The following is a 14,310-nucleotide window of genomic DNA, read 5'->3' on the forward strand; positions in this document are numbered from 1 at the left end:
GACAAACCTTGGTTGGCAAAGTAATGTCTCTGCTTTTGAATATGCTATCTAGATTGGTCATAACTTTCCTTCCAAGGAGTAAGCGTCTTTTAATTTTATGGCTGCAGTCACCATCTGCAGTGATTTTGGAGCCCAGGAAAAGAAAGTCTGACACTGTTTCCACTGTTTCCCCATCCATTTCCCATGAAGTGATGGGACTGGATGCCATGATCTTTGTTTTCTGAATGTTGAGCTTTAAGCCAACTTTTTCACTGTCCACTTTCACTTTCATCAAGAGGCTTTTGAGTTCCTCTTCACTTTCTGCCATAAGGGTGGTGTCATCTGCATATCTGAGGTTATTGATATTTCTCCCGGCAATCATATATAAATACACACACACAGCATTTTCCCACAGTTATTTACATAAATTCAAATTATTGTTGTTTAGTTGCTAAGTTATGTCTGACTCTTTGTGAGCCCATGAAGTATAGCCTGCCAGGCCCCTCTGTCCTTGGGATTTCCCAGGCAAGAATACTGGAGTGGGTTGCCATTTTTTACTCCAGGTAATAAATTCCAATAGTGTTAACTCCAACAGGACAGGATGATAGCAGCAAAGACAGACAATATTAGGTAACAAAGTCCTAACAGTCATGTTAGGAACAGAGTTTGAGTTGAGACCTGAGTGAGAAGTCATCATTCTAGGACTTGAGGGAGGGCCTTTTAGGGATTAGCAACAGCAAATACCAATACCCAAGGGCCGAAATAAAATCGGAAAATTCAGCTCTAAGAAGAATACTAATGTGACTAGCTTCAGGTCAGAGGGCTTAGTTGTCTGTTGGCAGAGAGAAAAAGGGAGAATTACATTACATTACCCTACGCATAGTCTTACATTACTATGCGCTGATCTGGCCCTTGCTGACTTCTCCAATATGTATCCTGCCACTCTCCTCCTTGCTTGTTGCATATGTCTGTCATCTCTGTTAATGCCACTGAAGCAAAAATGCTAGATGCCTAAAAATTCTCACATTCTCCTCCTCCATTCCCAGCCCTGTCATGTAGTGAGTCATTTCCTCCACCTGTGTCCACAGATTCTCATCCCTATGAATGTTTCTCCAATTTCCATCTTGTTTCTCAAGCTGGAACATAATTATTATGCATGTATCATACACGATGAATCTGAGGTGCAAAGGTGCAAACTGATTTTCTAAACTTTATATGAGGAAGGGATGCAGCTGGGATTTAGAACAAGATGCCTTACTCCAGATCCCATGCTTTTGATAAATATACTTTAACACTTTTCCTAGCAACTTTTAACCATAAAATAAAGGAAATAATAACAAAAAGTTGGTTTCATTTCTAATATAGATTCTGATTAGTTTGGCTTTGCTGAGGTAAAAAAATGCAAATATGTAACTAATCGTAATTTAGTATACAACATATTTAGCCTATGGGATCAGTTATTTTGATGACCACTTGTTCTCCTTAAACATGATTATTCAGTTCAGTCTGCTCAATAAAAAAGCTATTCTTACATCCCTGTATGTAATACTTTTTCATTCACCACAGGGCCACACAATTTTCTTTACCAATACTAGAGATACGAGAGCCATTACATAGCAATTTGTCATAGGAAGTGAGCTCAACGTTTTCTAGCTACCTCAAAAAGAAGATCCCACATAGCTGAGTGTTGGCTACATAATTCTTTTCTGAACACTATAGTCCCAGAGTTTCTAATTCAAAGGTAGCGATTTGGGAAGAGAGACAATGAGATTTTCTACATCCTGCAAGTTTTTGATTTGCTCTGTTTTTAAAGGCTAGCTTTGGTGAACTTAAAATTGTTTTTTCCGATTCAATGAATCATAGAGTTAAAATGTATATCCTAGAATCTAACCATAGATCAAGTGCAAACTTTAGTTTGTGTAGTTTGTATGCATGTGTGTATGTGCTGTGAGTTTTCCTCTTACTTCATATATTCATAGATATTTCACAATTGGAATATCCATAATTGGAATTCATATTGAAAAAGAGTTTGCTAGAAGCTAATAGTAAATGCCACTTATGACCAGAAATTTTTATTACATAGGCTAACCAACATGATCAGTGTTTGAATATGAAATTAGATTGTTAAAGTTTTGAGGAATCATTATCACTGGCCTTCATTATTCAACCACTATTATTCCATTGATTCAAGGAATAAAGTATTTAGCTTTTACATTGAAAGATGTGAAAATCTAATAATTCATTGTATGGTGAACACTTGGATGAAAAACCACTTTGTCGCATATATCTTTCTATTTTGCTTTTTATTATCTACCTACCTACCTATCTATCCCTCTGTCACCTATCTATCCATTTATTTCACCAGCCATCTTTCCATATATACATTTATTTATGTCAACCTACATCTTTATTCCTATACCTCTAACATTATAAACTTATGACATAAAACTTTTGCCCATCTTTCTACAAATGCAGCCATTTGGTGACAAGGATAGGCAATGATAGGCAATAATAACCTCTTTTCCTAGCGTCTTCCAAAGTAACTTGCTCATTGTAAGAATTTTTTGAATGCTGTTCAATGAATTAATTTATGATATTTTTTTCTAATTAATTGGCAGGAGCAATCCTCAATCTCGTATACCAAACAATTCATCTAAATGAACCAGTGGAAAAAGACAAGCTTCTGCAGGAAGATTTGGAAAATCTCAGTATATATAACCCTTAGATAATTTAGACCAGTTTCTTGTAACATGTTTTGTTCATTAACAAGTATTTATTGAATGATGGGAGAAGGAAATGACACCCCACTCCAGTATTCTTGCCTGGAAAATCCCATGGATGGAGGAACCTGGTGGGCTGCAGTCTGTGGGGTTGCTAAGAGTCGGACACGATTTCACTTTCACTTTTCACTTTCATGCATTAGAGAAGGAAATGGCAACCCACTCCAGTGTTCTTGCCTGGAGAATCCCAGGGATGGGGGAGCCTGATGGGCTGCCATCTATGGGGTTGCACAAAGTCGGACACTACTGAAGCTACTTAGCAGCAGCAGCAGCAGCATTGAATGATGACTTGGTACTAGTCGTCTTTTGAAGTGAATGGGTATTGAGGAAAAGAAACAAACAAATGCAGAAGTGAATCACTATACTGTACACCTAAAACTAATATAGTATTAGACTATGCTTCTATATACTATATATAGTGTATATTATATATATAATATATATACTATATATATTATATATAGTATATTATATATACTATATATTATATATATTATAAATATAGTGTATATTATATTTATAATATATATAATATATCCTATAATATATAGTATATATTAAACTACACTTCAATTAAGGAAAAAAAACTACTTGAGTAAACATGCGTATGCACACAAACATTTTTAGCATGTTTTGTACAGATACACATGTCACCATCCTTCTGTATATGGTGTCGTGAATAGAAGAGGCACTAGGTACAGTGGAGTCTGGAGGTACCGAGGGCGATGGGGATTAACATGGCTGCATTACTGGACAAAGAGAGCAAAGCTCCTCATTCTGGTTACTTTCTAGATGTTGGCACCTACAAAGAGAAAAGAGCAAAGATCTTAGAGTGATATCTCTAGTAGCACAGGCAGTTCAGCTTGGTTATCTGTGATGACCTAGTTGGGAGATGGGAGAGAGACTCAAGAGGGAGGGTATATATGTATACTTATACCTGATTCACGTTATTATGCAGCTAAAGTAACACAACACTGTAAAGCAATTATACTCCAGTGAAAAATAAAATAATCATAAAAAAATTAAAAACATCTTAGGGTGCAAAGCTAGAAAAGGAAAAGATGAAAAAATAGACAAAAGCAAATGAAAGCACCCTTGTGCTCTTCCAGAGTTTACGCTCTAGTTTAACAAGCAGTGTGTGTGTGTGTGTGTAGAGAGAGAGAAATAAAACATAATAGAGGAAAAGTCAAAGCTGCATGAGCATAATCTTTAATATGATCAGCATGATTTTTTATATCATAAGAGAAATGTGAAAATAGAAGAGCAGTTCAAGGTATTAGATACAAATATTGTATTTTTATCTTCAAGTAAGGCACAAACTGTATTCACAGTTGTGGCTTACTGTCACAATCTACAAGGTAATTCATATCAATGAAAAGAATAGATTTATAGGAACTGTCATATAATCATTTGATAAGAAAATTGATTGTTTAGTTACCATCATAATTTTAGAGGATAAAAAGATCTTTCACTTCCCTACAAGCTTTCTTTTTTAACCTGATTTTATGCCTGAAGCAAAACAGTACATTGATTTCCTCAGGCAAATTACTTATACAGAAGTATGATGGCAACTCTTCTGGCAGTCCTTAGATCAATGATAACTAATAGTTATTACTGTGTCTATGTCTTTTTGAATTATTTGTTCACAACTATAGAAACAGATCAGGTTATCTTTAGCCAAATAAAGTAATTTATGGGAAAAATATGGGATCCCCCAAAGAATCAAAACAAAGTTTTAGTAAAGGAATTCTTGAGCAGGTCTTAAACAGGAGAAAATATGTAGTTCATTATAAATCAATGGAGACTCTCCCTAGCAAACAAAGACAGGAGGAATTACCAAAGTAAATGAATTAACACACTTACATAGGAACTGTAAAACAGTGAATTCTTGTCTTATTCTTCTCCTTCCAATTAAGACCACTGTGCCCTAATACCTCATGCTGGAATTAAGCTGCATATTTTTACTTTTATACATGCTATAAATTGTAAAGAAGCCTTATGGTGGATTATGATGAGAATCATCAGTGGACTGTAATGTTTTCATTGCTTTATTTATCTTTATGTCTTATTTCTACTACATTCTCTGAAAGTGTGTTAGTCTCTCAGTTGTGTCTAACTGTCAACCCCATGGACTGTAGCCCACCAGGCTCTTCTGTCCGTGGAATTCTCCAGGCAAGAACACTGAAGTGGGTAGATACCCTTCTTCAGGGGATCTTCCCTACCCAGGGATCAATCACAAATCTCCTGAATTTCAGGCAGATTCTTTACTGACTGAGCCATCAAGGAAGTCCTAACTATGTTCTCTACTCAATGGTACTATGGTATTCTAAATATCTTACAATAAAAATACATATTACCAAGTTCTTATCTCTCTTCCCTTATTCTACTCATCATGTTTATTAGACCAAGCCTATAGTGGTATTTTAGATCATAATGGGCAATCATAAATTCTTAAACGCAATGCCAAGAACTGGGTCTCTGCCAACATAATCTCAATATTTGCTCACTTTCAAATATTAATGGCATGTAGTTGAATATGCTGAAGTGCATTGATGTGTGTGTTTGATGCATATGATTCTCTCATCTTCATATCAATAATTTAATAATTCCTATTTACTCATATATTTAATCACATAATTCAGAGTTTATAGTACAATATTATGACTAAGTTATAACTACCTTAATTTTGTTTTGGATTTAGCACCCTATCTCCCAATCTCTTAATAATTCATCACATTAGTGTCCACTAGGACAGTCTTGTTTAGCCTGTATGTATTGGTCATCACCCTCACAGCATATCATCAGTTCTACATTTCTGAATAGACCAAATCTTGAGGCTGGTTCTTCTGTTCATTGGAAATGGGAATAATTCAGTCAAAGCAGAATTAAAAAATAGAAAGAGGTAGAACAAAATCAAGAACTAGATAAAGAATGAGAAAAAGGCAGGAGAGAGGGAATGAATAGAGATAATAAAAACTTACCCTTATTTAAACTAGCGACAGAACAAGGATGATCATAGATATTTCTATTAGGGATCAGGAGCTCTTTCCTAAAGAAGTTAGAAGCTTCTGGCAAATTGACTGAGTTTCAAAACTAATGAAGCTACGTGTATCGATCTCCTAATTATTGAATTTTCTATGACAATTTATTTTCCATCATATTTGTTTCTTTTGGTTTTCCTTCAGCTTGCAGATAATTTTTGGCCCTCTTCATTTAACATTTTACTGCTCAATGATTTATCACTTGCTATTATTTAGTATCATTTAATATTTAGAAACATGATCTATTCATTGGGATTTACAAATTATTAATTTGTCTGCATATGTACATATTTCTACATATCTCAGTTCTCTGCCTTTTCATTCAATTTAGTTTTTCCTCTCAAAGTTTCTATTTCTCTATTTTGCCACCTCCTTCTCCCTTTCCCTCTTCTTTCCACTCCCTTTCTCATTTTCTCTGTTTCTCTCACTTATTATTTTAAAGAAGCTCTGATGTGGGCAAGAGAGAGACATCTTTCCAATTTATTCCTCAGCCAGTGATGAAATATGCCCACAGGCAATACTAGATTGTTGCAGCAAAATAATCTGGAGAGAAGATGAAGAATTACATTTTCTGCTGTCACTGTTTATGATGATGGCCTTGCCAAAGTCGTTTGCTGGAGCCGATGTCTAAGACAAACTATACACAAGCAAGGCCATCGTTACTTTAACTTCACAGTGCAGGGGACTGAGGACTTCAATCTTCAGGTTTGCTTTGGATTTTTTTTTTTTTTTCAAATCAACCCACTCTACCTTGATTAATAGTTAGTAAGGTAAATCTACTCTTCCATTTAAAAGTAAGTGTCTCAGGGTCAATAATTTAATTTCTCCTACTGGACTTTTTATAGGTACAAAATGGTCAAATGTTTTCTTGCTGAAAATAAATTGTCTGTGTCATATCCAGCCTGGCTTTTTTTTTTTTTCCCCCAGTATATATAGGACTTCACTTTCTATAGTCTTGTTTGTTTTAATGAAGTGAGTTGCTTCATCAGAAGAAGATTATGTGGACTGTCACACACGACCTAAATGTTGGACTTGGTGACTCGGTGATTAAATGCTGGGTTTTGTTTATTTATAAAAATTGTTATAAATTTGTGCAAAATACCGTGCCTATAAGTAATAGACACAAAATAGAAAAACCAAGAAGTTCACTGGAGAGCTAAATTTTGAGACAACAGAAATTCAGATATTTTTCAAGAGAAAAAAAAAATGCTACTAGACCTCGCCTAGTCTTATTAGTTACTTTCACTTTATAATTTCTTTTGAAAATCCAGCATACTGTATTAAAACATTTAATTACACTCTAAGTTAAACACAGTAATCAAATTGTATAGATGAGGTAAATACTCTAAGGTCATACTTTACTCTGCTCCTATTCTGAGCCCTACTGTCCTAATAGGGCTTCCACAGTGGTAAAGAACCTACCTGCTAATGCAGGAGACACAGATTCAGTCCCTGGGTTGGGAAGATCCCTTGCAGGAGGGCATGGCATCCCACTCCAGTGTTCTTGCCTAGAAAATCCCATGGGCAGAATAGCCCCGTGGGCTACATACAGTCCATGGGATCCCAAATGACTCAACAGCGACTGAGCAAGCATGCACTCATATACACATTATTCTAATAAGATTGTCTACATGTCCCTGCTATTTAGATTCCTGGAAACAGGTGCCTTGTTCCTGTCTTTTCCAAGCTTAGGAAAAGAGAATTTCTAAGTACTGAAAAGTGAAATGATATCCCAGGAAGGAGTGAATCCTTCCCCAACATGTGCCTTGGAAATAACATTTTGGTGAAATGTGTAATGTCCTTCTGCAGAAAAGATGGAGAAAAAACTCCTAAACTTGGTATCACCAGGTAAATTAACATTCTTCCCTCAAAACCTCAGTTCCCCACATCAGACTTGTTATATTCTAAGATTTTATTCTTACAAAAAAGCAACAAAATAAACACCATTGTGGGTGAGACCAAGTATGGGAAAAACTCAAATACTAGTGACTATTAGGGACTAGAATATTCTTCCCAGGGGGACAAGCTATACAATTTGGATGAAGTGAATCCTAATGGGAAAGCTTACTGGAAACAAAATATCCTTCTCATATGCAAATAAAAGCAACAATATCTTCCTTCCACACTCAGGTAAATATGGAATTTCATCTCCTTTCTGTTATTCACCTAGGACTTAATGTTCTCTTCTGATCAAAACTGCTCTCTTGGCAAGTACTCAATATATATTTATTGTTATTATTATTAATTTAGATCTGTATCATAATTCATATAGTCTGTTACAATTAGTTGTTTGTTTACAAAAATCAAGTTCTTAATTGTTCAAATAACTGAGTATGCATAGAAAATGATCTTCAAAATAAAAGAACAGAGAAGTTCATCTCAAACATAATTCTAAATCCCCCTGAGTTTGGAACAATGGTTTTGTCTATGTTTAACACATATAAAGCATGGAAAATCTCCCTGAAAAATTCAAAAGACTTTCATTGACATCAAATGTCTTTAAGAGAGAGTATTTGGAGGGTTTGGTGTAAATGAATCACAATATGTGGATTAACTTTCCCACATATTATACAAAATTCAAAAATTAAGTGGGAGCATTTTAAAGAAGTATGCTTTGAGTTCTGTCAATTAAAAATAAGGTAGAATTAGTGAAAATGGTTTTTTTTTCCATTTAGTCATTTATGGATATGAAAGTTGGACTATAAAGAAAGCTGAGAGCCAAAGAATTGATGCTTTTGAACTGTGGTGTTGGAGAAAACTCTTGAAAGTCCCTTGGACTGCAAGAAGATTCAACCAGTCAATTCTAAAGGAAATCAGTCCTTAATATTCATTGGAAGGATTGATGTTGAAGCTGAAACTCCAATACTTTGACCGCCTTATGTGAAGAACTGACTCCTTAGAAAAGATCCTTATGCTGGGAAAGATTGAAAGCAGAAGGGGGTGACAAAGGAAGAGATGGTTGCATGGCATTACTGACTTGATGGACATGAGTTTCAGCAAGCTCTGGGAGTTGTTGATGGGCAGGGAAGCCTGGAATGCTGCAGTCCATAGGGTCTCAAAGAGTCAGACATGATTGAGTGACTGAACTGAGAATTAGTGACATCTTTAAGAGGTCAACAGCATAGTGAGTTGGTTTGTTTCTAATTCTACAGGCATCTGTACACACTTGGAAGCAGACACACTCTCCCATGTACTAACTGCATAACTTTGAACAAATTCTTTACTTTCCTGAGCTTCAACGTTCTCATATGTCCAGTGGAATTAGTAATACTTAACTCACAGTGCCTAACCCACAGCTGTGTGGATTCAGTGCATACTTAGTCACTCAGCTGTGTCCAACTCTTTGTGACCCTTTGGACTGTAACCTACCAGGCTCCTCTGTTCATGGGATTTTTCAGGCAAGAATACTAGAGTGGGTTGCCACTTTATTCTCCAGTGTGGATTCAGTAAAAATGTTTAATTTATGCATAGCACTTAGAAGATATGTATACTTGTATGAACATATGTCTTAATGTATATAAGTGTGGATATATGCACTTTACATGTGTGAGTGTGCATGGGTAAATATGTGTGTGAGTACATGGTATTTACAAATGTGTGTGTAAGTATGTGTGTTTATGAGTGTGTATATATACATAAGACTCTTTGAAGGTAATTATGTATGTGCATGATTGTGCAAATGTATGATAGTGTGAGTGTGTCAGTATGCACACACATGTATTTATGTGCCCATATGCTGGGTGCCTCTTTTCACTGTAGAAGTTAATAGGTTGTGAACTATAAAAATCAGTTGGATAGAATGTGCAGTGGTGTTAATCTGGCACCTATATTGAAGTTTTTAAACATCTTTATTGACTTTATACTGATAATTACAGTTAACATGAGTTCTACATTCTTAATAAAGTTTAATAATATGATGCAATATTGTTGACTATAGAAACAAAGTTGTATAGATCTCCAGGGCTTATTGATTCTGATTAACTGAAGGTTTATGTCAATAAATTAGTAACTTCCATTCTTACTTCTCCACCAACCACTGGAAACCACCATTTCACTCTTTGATTCTATAAATCTGACAATTTTTCATATCTCATCTAAACGGAATCATGTAGTTGTTTTTCTTTGGCTTCTAAACTCTTTTCTTGACTCCACCTTCATTCCTATCTAGTCAACTCCCACACTATAATCAAAGCTAGCTTGCTTTTTAGCAAAACTTAACCACTTGCCACGGGTGCTTCCCAGGTGGTACTAGTGGTAAAGAACCTGCCTGCCAATGCAGGAGATGTAAGAGCGGTGGATTCAATCGCTGGGTCCAGAAGATTCTCTGGAGGAGGGCTTGGCAATCCACTCCAGTATTATTGCCTAGGAAATCCCATGGATAGAGGAAGCTGGCATGTTACAGTCTATAGGATCGCAGAGTTGCACATCACTGAAGCAACTTAGCATATAGGAATGCACCATTTGCCATGATCTTATAAAACATGAAAGGGAGTTTAGGATTTTTGAGGAGAAGAAAATGTGAATATCTACTTCTCAAGGGCCATATTTTTTTTTGGTAAATGTCCACTGTCAAATTTTTAACACAGCTTATGATACAAGTGGGATGCACAAAAGTATCTGTTGAATTGAATAATTAATTAGGAATTATATCTCCTTAAAGAGACAGCCTATCATTTATAATTTCCTACTAACAAAAGAGAAAGCAGTACTTAGTATATTGCAAGTTTTCAAAATATTATTTGAATTAACAGCTGTGAAAACACTGAAGATTCACTCTAAAGTGTAAAATAATTATAATAGCTTAAATGTGTCTCTGCTTTAAGGGTGATTCTTATTTTGAGAAAATCAGTTCTGCAATATCCAGCACAAACTTTAGTGGTATAAAAATACTAATAGCATGAAGATGAATTTGAAAATGAATTTAAGAAGTGAGAAACAGGCAGTGATGAATGCCATGACTAATGCTTTAATTTCAACAGAAGTTCAACTGAATTCCAGGAAAATTATAATAATTAATTTCCCTGGAATGGAACTCTTTCAGAAGTGTGAGTGTTAAACTCTATCTGAGAGATGAGGCATCTTTGGGAAAGATGCTTTATTTTTCCAGTGAGATAACTAACAGAAAGGGCTGTCTTTCCTTTGCTGGGATGTGTTCTAATAGGCTGGGCTAGCCAGAACTGCTGCAACTGTTTTGCTACCTATATTAAAGTGAAATCAAATTAAGAATGGCACAATTAAGATGTTTAAAGGGGACTTCCCTGGTGGCCCAGTGGTCAAGACTGCACCTTCCACTGCATGGGGCATGGGTTCGGTCCCTGATCATGGAACTAAACATTTCACGTGTTTAAAAAAAAAAAAAAAAAAAAGATGTTTAAAGAAGCTACATCTTGAAAATATTGTTAAATGGATGACTAAAGCAACCTGGAAGTTACGTCAACCTTGGACTTCTTGAGGAAAACAAAACAGTTTGCTTATTTCTCAAAATAATAGATTTTTGTCACTTACAACTCAGAGTTCTAAGAGACTGACAAATATTTGTGTTATTTTTGTAGTGTTTATCTTTTGTTTTGGTTTGTTTTACTTATGTATTGTTATTCCAATTGACCACCAAGAATAATTGTTTCCTAACACAAATGCATACAATGAAATAGAAATTTTAAAAAAGGCTAAGGGAGACGGAAGAGAAATATGGATATTATTTACATATAGAACACAAAGTAAAGTGAATTCCTTGAAGGGAGCATCGCCATTATTCCTGTAGGACAGAGGCATGCTGTAAATTTGGTCTGAGGTTCCTATCAGCTAAAGTGAAAAGGTAAACACCATCAGTTGAAAATTTGTCTTCAATTAGATAGAAAGAAAGGGTGTTTTCTGAGGAACATCTGAGTCATTTTTGGTTTTGTTTGTTTTGTTTTGGGTATGGCATATGAATGTAAGACTTCATAAAAGGGAACATTATAAGACGAACAGCTCTGTGCCTATAAATCATATCACTTTCCACTCAAGCTGAGAAAGCAGCTCTGGAGTGAAAAGTGAGAGATCAACAATGTCATCTTGTGCTTATCTGCCTGTGATAAAACTCTATGTTTCCCGTGACAAAAAAAGAAAAACAACTCAAACTGCTTTAAGCAACAACAACAACAAAAATGCTTGGTACCTTTTGCTAACTTAAAATAGTTAAGGCAAAGATCAGTTGGATTTAGCCTCTTTACCAATATCACCAAAAACCCAGCTTCTATCTCTTTTTATTTCTCACATAGCCAGTCCTCTGAGTCCCATGAGTTCACCTCCGGCAGCATCAGATGCTCTTGGGGTCACACTGACCAACCTCACTGCCCTTCAGAGTGCGAATGTGCCAGTTTCTCTGAGCAGCTAAACTGAATTCCTCAATCTGGTTTTCAGTCAGTGCTTCAAAATTTGTAACTCTTTCGTGAATCAAAGTTTTATGATTAAGCTAACTGAATTAAGCCAGCTACTAAGTCTATATAAAGGTAAAGGTAGGGTCTCTCCTATTCAACTTGATTGAGATTTTTTTTAAAATGTCAAAATAAATATGCAAGAGTGCTAGACAGTGTGAATAATAGAAGTTCTAAACAATCTATACTTATTTACTTAAAAATGTATATACTGTTTCAGAAAGCTGCCTAGACAGGTTACAAAGTATGCAAATAAATCAGGTTGAAAGGAAACTAAAAACACAGGGAAAAAACAAAAGGTGAATTAGACTAACATACCAAGGTTTCATGAGCTATATTTTTAACATGATAAAGTTAATACTTGATGGATTACTTAATTATAGCTATTTTAAATTAGTGAAGTATTAATTGCTCAGTCATGTCCGACTCTTTGTGACACCATAGACTTTATGACACCTACCAGGCTTCTCTCTCCATAGAATTCTCCAGGCAAGAAATTTGGAGTGGTTAGCTATCCACTTTTCTAGGGGATCATCCTGACTCAGAGATCAAACCTGGGTTTCTTGCATTGTAGGAGTCACCAGGGAAGCCCAACTTCTCTTCCACTTATAGCTTGTACTTTATTTTTAATACCTTTAATTTACAAGAGGTTCATGTGTGCTAAGTCACTTCAGCTGTGTCTGACTCTTTGTGACCCTATGGACTGTAGCCCAGCAGGCTCCTCTGTCCATAGGATTCTCCAGGCAAGAATACTGAGGTGGATTGCCATGCCCTTCTCCAGGGAATCTTCCCAACCCAGGGATCAAACTGCTGTCTCTTATGTCTCCTGCATTGACAGGCAGATTCTTTACCACTAGCGCCACCTGAGAAGCCCCATTTACAAAACAACCAATCATAATACAGTTAATTATGCACTTTCATTCATAATACACACCTTAACATACAAACAGATGAAAATTCTCTCCTTTTCTCTCCATAAGATATAAATACACTTAAGAAAGAAAAAAGCAATTACTAAGGAAGGAAAAAAACAATTACTAAATTACTTTGTTATATCTTTTTATTTTCTACATGAGATAGTATATCAGAGTGGATGTCTTTGATCATATTGTCATAAAATCACAACTAATTTCTTAAGTGGTGTAGCAAACTGGGACTTCCCAGGTGACTCAGTAGTAAAGAATCCAGCTGCCGAGCAGAAGATGCAGGCTCGATTCCCTGGAGAAGGAAATGGCAACCCACTCCAGTATTCTTGCTTGGGAAAATTCATTAACAGAGTAGCCTGGCGGGCTACAGACCAAGGAGTCACAAAGAGTTGAACAGGACTTAGCAACCTAATAACAGCAGTAGCAAACTGGCACATGTTGACCACCTAATATTATTTTTTCACAATCTTCTGAAGAGGTTAAGGCAACGATGTAGAATTGAATCTCCTTTCTTTAAACTCTGTGTGGCAAATTTTGAAAGCTCAACAGAGTAATCATGTGCACTTTAGAAAACAGTGACAATGAATGTTTGGTTATACTTATAACTTAGAGGGGTAAGTTGCATGAATTGTTTGACACTACTCAAATCATCTGAATCTGGGTAGCCTTAACTTTTCTAAGATTACTGATATTATCTATGAGAGAACCAAGCAAAGGTCCCAGTGTTCTTTCCTAGCACACTTTTTTTCAAACTATTTGATACAGGACAGTGTTTTATCAAATTGTTTAAAAGAGCATCAGCACAGTTAAATCTTGCCTAATTCTAATTCCAATCATGGATAGAAAATGGGGTTTTTTACTTCAACTTGTTACAGTAAGCTGTATTATAAACCTGGAAGAATTATAAAGACTAATAAATTGTACATGCATTTGTTTCCAAACTCTATAATTTTCTTTTTGATTGAAACTGAATTTAAAAAATTATGTGCAGTTGTTCACTATAAATCCACAATATCAGTTCAGTTCAGTTGCTCAGTCATGTCCGACTCTTTGCGACCCCATGAATTGCAGCACGCCAGGCCTCCCTGTCCATCACCAGCTCATGGAGTTCACCCAGACTCACATCCATCGAGTCAGTGATGCCATCGAGTCAGTGATGCCATCCAGC

Source organism: Bison bison, unplaced genomic scaffold (genome assembly GCF_000754665.1).
Source record: "Bison bison bison isolate TAMUID 2011002044 unplaced genomic scaffold, Bison_UMD1.0 scf7180017864387, whole genome shotgun sequence".
Lineage (NCBI taxonomy): Eukaryota > Metazoa > Chordata > Mammalia > Artiodactyla > Bovidae > Bison > Bison bison.